Here is a 6855-nt window from a genome sequence, read left to right on the forward strand (position 1 = left end):
GATAAGATCCATATATGGCTTTAGTAAATGGATGCATGTATATTCCAATTAAACCCAAGTGATAAATTGGTTATGGCTGCACAAATTACTTAATTATTTTTCAGTGTGGATCAGTATGCTGTAAATGCATACCATTCACATCCAATGACAAATTTTTCTGGTTGTCTGGTCCCTCAAATATCGCATATCTCCTTATATCGGTCAGCAGGAGACGCAGAAATTCATCCACTGCTCCCTCTCCTCAGCAATCATCATCCATAAAGATAACACTTATCTTCTTCTCAGCTAATCAGTAAGTAATATCAAATTTAGGACTGAGATAGTTCCTTGTTAGGTAATCAGTACTGAGTAGATTTGTCCATTTTAAAATAATGGTCCAGATCACTATAATTTCCTGCAGAGTAACACTTAATTATGATGCATTTTATATATTCAGAGTAAAAAAGATGATTGATTACGTCTCAGACACAATAACGTTGTGATTAGTAATTAATAGGTAATTTTTTATCATTTGTCATAGTTGATAGTTATAAATGAGGTTAATATTCAGTAATTACTGATTACGTAACAAGGAACTATCTTAGTCCTAAATTTGATATTATTTTTTTTATCCAGGTTTCTGTCAAACTCAGCACATCTAGGTTATAATACAAGACAATACAATATACTTTACACTGTCCCCTTGGGGAAATTGTCTTGGGCTTAGTGAATCCTGCATTTCCAAATCACACAATAACACAATACATAAATAAGTCAATCAATCACATGTATCTCACCTAAACAATCTAAACACGGGGACAAAACATCATATTGCACAGCTAAACCGGCCACTATTATTGCGCAAATAACTTCTGCATATATCATAAAACTAGCAATAAATAACAATAACCAACAATAAAAATCAATAGTATAAAACAGTAATACTATAGTGTAATCAGTGCTAATCAGGGACAGTCATTGGCCTTTATCCTTGCCATGCAGTATTCTAATAGAGGCACAGAAGAGATATAACCCGGTTAAGTCATTTAGACATTTAGGCACTCTATACCTTCTTCCTGAAGCAGAAGCACATACTCAGGGTGTAGGAAGTGAGACGGGTCAGCCAGTGTCTGTGTGTTCCTCTGTACACAGACTGCTCATATAATGTCTGGAGCGATGATGGTCTTCCCACAGTCTGGACAATATAAAAGAGTCTGTTTTTTGATTGTACAGAGAGGTTACCATACCAAGCTTGGATCCCATACCTGATTCGACTCTCCAGAACAGCCTGATAGATCTCAGTCATGATTTTATTGCTGACACTATACAGTCTCAGTCTCCTCAGAAAGTACAGTCTTTGTTGGAGTTTAGTACATAAATGATCAACATGAACCTGCCATGTGAGCTATATTTCATGGGCATGGAACCAGTGTGCCCCGGGGTAACACTCCACTTGCACCCTATCGTCAAAAATTACTGCCAGCCTTGCCATATTGGAATCTCCCATAATCAAGATAGGCCGTTTGGGTCTGAGGGACCAATGGACCCTTCGCTAAGCCACGCCCGAAAACCGCCACAGGCCAATTGTGGTTTAGCAACCATTACTAGGTGCAGGAGGTCTGTCAAGCTTTCGAGCGAGGGAATATGCCAAACCGTTGTGCTTATGGATTGTGTTAATCTGATACCCGAGTTTTGACGGGGTGGTGGAATTTTTTTCCCTTCTCGAAACCTAAAACCCAAGGGGAGAGGTGCCGGTGTCCTTTCGGTCATTTTCCCGGGGTAATTGACCACTGGTCATCAGGGTCGAGGTAATCGCAAAACGCCCAATGCCCCTCCTAGCTAATGGAAAAGTGTCAGCCAAATTCGCCCTATGATCCCTTCGTGTCTTTATTCGCCCATTGTCTCATTATTAACATGGGGTTAATAACCCCCCCAGGTTCTATTCCATACTTCCTATTATGGATACCCACGAGCACCCAAGATTATCTCAGTTTTTAACCCAATTTCATGTCCAGGGATAATCCAAAACTAATTATATCCTCCTATGAGGACTAAGCTTAAGTATGTTACCAGAGATCACCACCAGCATAAAACCTCCACACTCACACACATTCACTGTCCGGTCTTGTTTGCACTACAGCCATTGTATGCTTACCTCAAGGACTCTCTTCGCTATACTTACCTGCCTCCATCATCTCCATCGTCTCCAGTGCTCCTCGTGTTCCTACCTGTCTGTGTGTGAGTGTCTCAGCCATCCATCTCCAGCGTCTCCTTCCACCTTCACCTGCAACACAATAAAAGGAATGTAAGTATTACCTCTCTTTCATCTCCAAGTTCATCATACTCACCATTCACTTACCTGTTACTCTGCTGATTGTCACAATAAACCACCATTACTGCTTTTATCTCTGCCTCTGGCGTCTCTGTTGTAACATTTATGTTGAAAGCAATTATTTAAACTTTCTTAAACAATAAATAAATTATATTTTCTTTCAAATTGTAGAGCTAAATTTCAGTTTATATGACCTCAATTCTGTGCATGGAAATCTGTGACTTCATTTTAAGTAGACACTTTACAGGACAGCAGTGGTGTCATCTGGGCACTCCTTAACTGGGTTGGGACAGTCATGGTCATCACATATAAACTGTCTTGTGGTACTGTGCAAGTACTGCAGATGGGATGATCCCACTGCTGCTGTTTTTCACGGAAACATTTAGATGTTTCCCATAGCCAAGAAATTTTTCCCTGGGACCACTGTCGTAGCAGGAAATGCTGATGCACCTTTAGTAATGCCTTGAAGCATTTATCAAGGGCCTGCTTGTTCTCAATTTCACTCAAAAGTGAAGGTCTGTTCTTCATAGCTAGAATAATGAAATATAGCAGGTTGTCAATTGTGCACGTGTTTGATAGTGCTATTGTTCTTCTCGCTATCTGTCCCTTCCCAGACCATGGAGGGGCAATGTAAATGCTTTCTAGGCCAGACATGTTTGATGGTGGGTTGTAGGATTTTGCTTTTTTTTCTGTCTGCCTTTCTTCCATTTCTCCTCCTGGCTCAGGGGTAGTTCAGAGTTGCAGGTCTCAGTTTAATTTTCAATGACTCTCTTTTGGCGAGCTCCAGAAACACTCACACCACGCATTCTACCATATATGAATTTATACATCATTTGTACAAAATCTCCAGGTCTTCTGTGGAGTTTGTTTCTGAGAATAATTCTCTTTGTGGTTCGGAACCAATTTTCAACCTGAGAATTTGTATCTCTTGTTTTCCCTAGATGTTTTAACATAATGCCAGTCCATAATGGCAATGGTGCCAAGTATGGCTTCAAAATGTCAATCAAGGTTGGACAGTAATAGTGATTCACTTGAGCTGCCTCAGTGTCTTGTCCATTCTGTGCCTCCAGTAATGTTTTCTCAAATAGTTTAGCAAACGGGGAGTCATGAATGATTGTCTTTGGAGTTGTTTCTGGAATTAGGTCTTTCAGAGGGGGTTCACTCCAATCAGCATCAACATCAGCAAAGACAGTCTGGTTTTGTATTTTTGTCTGCAGTGCCTTCAGACCATCAAGTATGGACAAAGCATCTCTTTGAGTAAATACTGTGCACATGTCTTTCAACAAAGATTGGATTTCAGACAGTGTGGTGGCATTTTGCACTAGTGCTAACGAATGCAGAAAAAAGGCTTTTGTTTCTTTGGTGCACTTAGCCTTTGCAATTTTGCTGCTCAACAACTTCATCATGTGGGCAGCACATACATGCACCACAGTAAATGTACATGGTTTTGCTTCCAGACATTTCTGCAGGTACATATGTATGTTACACTGACAGAACCTATGCAAGGTTGCATGGATGATTGCCCAGCTGAAAACAGTTTCTACTTTCTGGGGTTGGAGGTTATGTTTGTACATGTACATGAAATCCTGGGAAAGGCAGGTTAACCAGTTCTGAATTGTTGCTGTGCTCTGATCGGATGACATCATCTCTGCTACAGGAATAGTTGTTGTAGAAGTTGACAGAACTGGGCAGCAAAGTGCATAATATAAAATATTTTTACAACTTGCGGGTTTTGTAACAACGCTTCCAGTGGCATCTAGGTACAAAAAAAGGTTTGTGTCCTTTTGTAAATTTCTTATGAGTTGGAGCTGTTCAGTGGTATACATATGTAATGTAAAGGGAGAAATTGCTATGTACTGCAGGTATTGGTGTTTCAGAGGTTCAAACTTTTGGTCTATGTCCTGCGATTCTTGAATTTTTAGACAATCCAGGAATGGATTGATATCCATTCTATTTTCCAAGTTTTTTTTGCTTGATAATTTCTGTAGAACTGAAAGGGGGGGGGGACCTGATTTGAATTGCCCATTAGCAGCTTTTCCTCATCTGCAGCTGCCAGTTTTTTAGTGTGTAAATGCATAGGTGTGTGTTCACCAAGCATCTGTTTGAGGGTTTCCCTCTCCAAGTTACTTGTGCGCCTCCTTAAAAATGTTGTTCCCGAATGATGAATATTGACAAAAACTGATACTGTGGATTCTTCTGTGTTTGGTTTCTTATATATGTAAAATTGGAAGGATGCACAACCATGGAACTTGCAACGTGCCTTTCCATGCCAGAATGGTGACCACTGCTTTCTAGATGTTTCTGGCCTTACCCTGTTGTATTTAAATGACAAAACACAGTGCATTTTTTCACCTACTTTTTCAGAAATTATGTCTGTCCATCCTTGTTGTGCAGTTTGGACAGAGGGTGATAGCAATATCCTCAATGTCTTTACATCCAACACATGTTGGGTGAAACCAGTCTTTGCATTGACTGCATTGTGCCATGGGCTTTTCTGGGCTATTAGGCCATCTGCAGACACAATAAAGCTGCTCATCATTGTCATCACTGGAGCCAGTGGATGGTGGACCCTGTATTGTAATGTAAACATAGCATGCCATATCCAAAATCATTTTCAAATGTAATCATGAAGGATTTGATTTGATATTTAATTAAATGTACTTGTATTTTCAATGTTCACTTACTTTTGCTTGTTTTGTGTTATCTTCAAATTCATCTCGTACTTCACTAGACTTATCCTTGAAAAATAATAATTTAAATTGGATAAAACTTGACTAAATTCTTAAATACATGTCAATAAAAAGACGAGAAGTTTATGTTTAAGTAGTAGCATATACCTGTGTTTTGCTAAGCAATTTATTGAACTTAAATAACCAACAAAGGACACACAGAACATGACATTTGCCATGAATATTTTATCCTGAAAATTGTCTATAATTTCTTTGTAATGAATGAATGAATAAATGAATGAATAATAATAAAAATAAACCTCATTTTCAGTGGTGCTTCCTACAGGAATTTTTTGCCCCTGTAAAATAAAGACAAAATCTAACATTTTAAATCATATTTTTAATCACCTTTTGATGAAATGTATTTATAAACTTTTTTTAAACGTATTTTTAATAGTGTTATAATAGAGTTATTAAAAAGGGAGATGGTCTTTATGTGTTTTATTGTGTTTACCTGAATATGTTTTGCATTTATTAGGTGTTATTTTTAGTGTTTGGCACAGAAAGAGATGCACACAACAGCCCCCAGAATGACTCATGCCTGTAATAGAACTCCTTTATACATTTGCCTTTAGACTGTAAATTTAAAATTTACCTAGTTATAGTAAGTAAATGTATACATTGAACTGCCTGTAAAAAAATTAGTGGTGGGCCGTTATCGGCGTTAACGTGAGACTCTTATCGGGCGATAAAAAAAATATCGCCATTAATCTATTCTCAAAGTTGGGTTGGGAGCTGGGTCTATACTACGCAAGCTATGATGACTTTCACCTTGATATTTTAGCGCGGATGTATACCTAGCCGAACTGACCCTTCGCAAAGACCCGCCCAGTGTTGCCAACGTAGCGACTTTGTCGCTAGATTTAGCGACTTTTCAGACCCCTTTAGCGACAATTTTTCAAAAAAGCGCCTAGCAACAAATCTAGCAACTTTTTGGACAAACCTCAGTAACTTTTCAAATGTCACCAGCACTGTCCTGTGAGCGCGAGGTCTTGCTTTCCCGCTGCTGTGATTGAGTGGCTGAGAGGAGCAGCAGCACCGTTGAGTGCACGGCATCTGACAGACGTGAATGAGCGAGTACATATGAGCACACAGTGTTGCCACGGACCAAACACTATTTCTGATTCTCCTTTGCTTTATATTTAAAGAATTTAGTTTGATGGTTTTAATTTCCATTTTTCTCGTGTGCTTATTATCACTTATTTTACTCACTATCACAGAACTTTAGTTCATCCAGTTTCCGAACTCTCTGAATTCATGTAATTTACAAATGTATAAAAATGTCATTCATTATATCATACGCGTTGTTGCCGGACAAAAAAATAAAAAATGATATAGGCTATATATATATATATATATATATATATATATATATATATATATATATATATATATATATGATAACAGCTTTATTTGACATTCGGCTATATTATATTATATTGTATTAAAATACAGTAGGCTATGTGAGCACGGATTAGGAGAGAAAACACATTAGGCAGGCAGAATGCAACCGACGTGATGATGTCACGAATATGCTAATTTACGCATGACGTAATCTAGCGACATTTAGCGACTTTTTGGGCAGGCTTTAGCTACTTTCCTTTGAAAATAGTTGGCAACAGTGGACCCACCCCCTTAGTTACTGTTGCTTTGTCCGACAAGCCGAGGCGCTGTCACGCCACCAAGCGGCAACCTCCCCCTTTCTCTGGTGAAGCCAATACGGAAGTAACTTAAACTGCGATTCATCGACTGGCCGCTAGGGACAGGCTCCAAAAGAGAGCAGAATCTCATAGAGTCCCATGTTAAATTGGCCAA

The sequence above is a fragment of the Megalobrama amblycephala genome, linkage group LG24 (assembly GCF_018812025.1).
Source record: "Megalobrama amblycephala isolate DHTTF-2021 linkage group LG24, ASM1881202v1, whole genome shotgun sequence".
Taxonomy (NCBI): Eukaryota; Metazoa; Chordata; class Actinopteri; order Cypriniformes; family Xenocyprididae; genus Megalobrama; species Megalobrama amblycephala.